This window comes from Copidosoma floridanum, unplaced genomic scaffold, assembly GCF_036245765.1.
Source record: "Copidosoma floridanum isolate Cflo_tuat_1 unplaced genomic scaffold, Cflo_Japanese_pri ptg000007l, whole genome shotgun sequence".
NCBI classification, from domain to species: Eukaryota; Metazoa; Arthropoda; class Insecta; order Hymenoptera; family Encyrtidae; genus Copidosoma; species Copidosoma floridanum.
This window is the reverse complement of record NW_028321884.1, coordinates 14,974,524-14,978,568: the sequence shown is the minus strand read 5'-3', so window position 1 is coordinate 14,978,568 and position 4,045 is coordinate 14,974,524.

The window sequence follows — 4,045 nt, the reverse complement described above, 5'->3', positions numbered from 1 at the left end:
TTACCTGATATACATATAAGTTTTAATAAATCTACCTTTTCCTTTTTATTTTTTTAAAAATACTTACTTTTTTTCGAAAGAAGCTCATTTGTTCTTACAATATTTTTTGGAACATTTAGAATGAGAACATGAAAATATATGAAGCGATAGTTTTACTAACTACTATTTAATTTTCAAGGGATAAGCTTTTAATTTCGGGTATAAAAAATACATATCAATAAAGTAATAGACAGACAGAACCGAAATAATGTTGAGTTATGCACTTCTCATGCATTGTTAGATAAGCGTATACAAATTTTCCACTGTCTACTTAAATAATAATTTACAAATTATTATAGTTTATTTTTGTTATTTTTTTAATCTGGTTCAAAGTATTGATAAAATTAAAAGTTACATTTAATTGTAGTTTTTGTAAAAAACTTTTTTTAAGATAACAATCTTATGAAAACAATTTTTTAAGACACAATCTCAAAGAGAATCAGTACACTTTATTCAAATAGCTCTTGTCACTTTTACAGTGCTACATGTATCTCAACTAATTATTTAGATACAATCAAAAACTGTGATTGCAATATAAAATGTTGACTTTTTCCAGCATAACCAGATTGGTTTCTGCATTTTTTGCAGAAAGAGATAATACTCCTGTAATTTATAAGTTAAATTGTATATCCGAGGAGTACAAGTCGTAAACAAAAATGTAAAAGCTATCTATGTTTGGCACTTTTTAAAACGAAATTGAAAAAAATCATTGTATTTTTTCGTTGCTACTCATACTTCTATATGATTCTCTGCGCACCCCGAGAAATGTTCCATAAAATAAACCAATACATGCGTCAGAGGTTTTGAATATAAATACTACAGCACAAAGTGAATAATACATTGAGCCATCCCCGAAATCGTGACTAACACCACCACAACAACACCAAGCTAATCGAACATTGACGTCCACTGCTCCCACCAAGTACAATGTTTGGTGAGGCCACGTATCCACTCGCAGCAAATACGAGCTACTTTTTCTTCTACTCTCCACATTCAACGGCCAATTAACTTCGACTCGTGAGCTTTTTTTCTTCTACCCTACTTTGGTTAACGCAAGCTCGACAAAATGCTTTTTCCCCAAGTTTTCGATATTTTGGGTGTCTTTTGATATTTCAATAATAAGTGTCCAATCTATGTAATAATCTTTCGTATGTAGTATGTCAATATGCTTACAATGCAAAGATCTTTTCGCAGATGGTTTACGGGAATCTAGTATTAGTAAAGACATGTTGACTTACCTATGTGTTATAGAATCTGATTTGATCTACTTTTCACTACTGGAGATTGAATAAGTTACGAAAGAGAAAGTCTAGTTGAAAATAATAGAATACTTAATGTTTCTATTCTTTACAAACTGAAAACTCTCAGGAACAGCAACTATTTGCGTACATGTTTTAATTTCATGAAAAGGGTGTGCCTTTTTTTCGATAAGTCAGAAATCTGAATTGATTTCTTGCACAAGTATTGCACAATAAACAAGTGGTTTTTTTAAAGGAAAAAATATGATTAACCTGACGGCACCCACATTTCTATCTGCTATTTAGAAAACTTTTAAGATAGTCCCTGCCAAAGTTTGCTTACCGTCATATTAATATTAGGGAGCCGTACTTTTAAACATTACGTATTGCGTGTAATCCAGGTGTAACATCATGCTTTCTCGAAAAAAATATAAACATTTTGAAGAAAAAGTTTTTAAATAATATTCAAAAAAATGAAGATTATGTCAAAAAATTTTAGTTGAATGTCAGTAGCTGTAAACGTCTTTGTCCTAAATTCATGAAAAAAACACGCTGTCGTCTCTTACTTGATAATTTCAACTGTATCGATCAAACTTACCAGAATATAGATTTTAGCAGATCGCAAGAGCCTTCTTAAGTATTCCCCATGAGTTTTCCGGTATGAATACAATATTTATATAAGTATAATAATGTCGTTTTTGTTCATGCCAAATGTCGAGCTGCAACATCCTGCCTCATTTGACTGGGTATAACAATGAAAATACGATATAAGCGTACACAACGAGAGATTTTAATGCCGCAGTTTTACGTACACGATAGGTTCCAGAGGTACACAATCGTCTCCTAAGTCCAAAAACGTATTGGAAATTTTATATAGGTATGACAACTGTTATTCGAGAGCCGACACTTGCAAAAAAAGTGGAAATGGAATAGAATATCGAGAGCTCTTTTAATTTTTTTTTACTAAACTGAGGTATGCGTTCACAACAAACCAGAAACGAAAGCTGTGACAACTGACCACTCGTTATGTAATTCCTCCATACAAATGTGTGATATTACTTTTACTGGATTTTCTTACAATAAGACATGTTTCGAGTATATGGCATGAGTCCCTAAATAATTAGAGTGGAGACGTAATACGGGGCATGTCCTTGGGCTTGTCCTAATTCAAAGGTATGTATGTCTTACATTCGGGACAAAATATAGTGTAAGAAAACAAAATATCAGACATGACTTACTGTCGAAAAAACACGATAGCTATAAAAATTTAGATGATAACGTAGACTGACAGATATATTTGACTCTACAACTCTTAGCTAAACTCTTTATTAGCATCCTCTTTATTCAAGTAACTCTAAGCTTTTGGTTGTGACAACTTCTGGAATTTTCATTTCTAATGATGTTAACTAGACGAGCGGTTTCTTTCAAAGTTCCTCGATAAACTAAATATTAAAAGCTATTTATTTAAACTATGCAGCCAGAATAGCTAATTTTTCGCATGTAGTTTTGCACTCAAAGTTCGAGAAAAACTTAAATTCAATCGTTGCAAACATTTGCACAGTCCCATCAAAAATAGACGAAACAATTAAACCAGCGATCATTCCAGCATAATAGAAGACTGTTTCGGAAACAATATAAATATGCTTGAAAAAAAAAATTAAGCATTACTTTCTTATTGCATAGAACTCAATGTTACAAGTGGAGAATCATTTGCTTCCGAGTAATATTGATCACTGTTTACCGTCTTGCAGCAAGTTATTATTTTAAGGTAAAAAGTAGGAAATATTTGGCTATGAAAGTAATAAGTAGGTAGTGCATTCGGAAAAAATGGGATGTGGAAATAACAAAGCGACTGAATCAATTGTGATTTGGTGATTTTGAAGTTTTTTGCATGTAACTGTTAGTACCTAAAGGCAGAAGTAAAAATGCACATGACTAGTCTTTATTGTGACAATGACTTCGTGTAGCGTGTGAATTTAATGACAACTCAAGTGGTAAGTGACTAGATAAGCTTGATCGTTTATCCGTAGAAGGGGTATATTTTGTGCTCTATTGTAAAAGAGTTGGCAATCTACTCGGTAGCTTAGACGAGGTAAACAAATAAGATATGTACTCAGAGCCTACACTGTAAAAAGTGCTGTAGTAAAATCACTAGCGGATAGTAACTTTTCTTACTATCCTGAGCACAGTGATTATGATATCTGATAGCGAAAACTATGTCTTGAGCATCGTAATTTTACTAGCAATGTATTGATATTACTATCCGCTATTAAAATTAATATGCTCAGCATAGGTAACAGTAAGTCCTTTGCTCAGCATGTCAATTTTACTAGCTGCATGATAAATACAGTCGACTATTTAAATTACGAGACGATGGAGATTTTACGTTCCGATAGTGAAAATACGTTTAACATCCCTCGGAAAAATACGAGATAATAGTAATATTGCGCTCCAAATGTAAAAGTACATTGATCCAAATTACACGAGATAGTAAAAGTAATATCTAGCATTAAAGTTACATGCAGCTATTACTCTTGATGGGGGTAAGGAAATCTTGCATTGAGTTCATTAATGTACATGTATATTTCTACCTAATCTACGGTTTGTGCTTTGCGCTTTCACACTATAATAAATAATTGTGATAAGGATTAAAAGTAAATTTATCATCAGTGCTCTTACAAATTTGTAATTAGTTAGTATTAGGTATATTTTATACATAGCGAAAGCATTCTGGAAAGTAAACACTTTTTAGGTTATGTATCATTTCA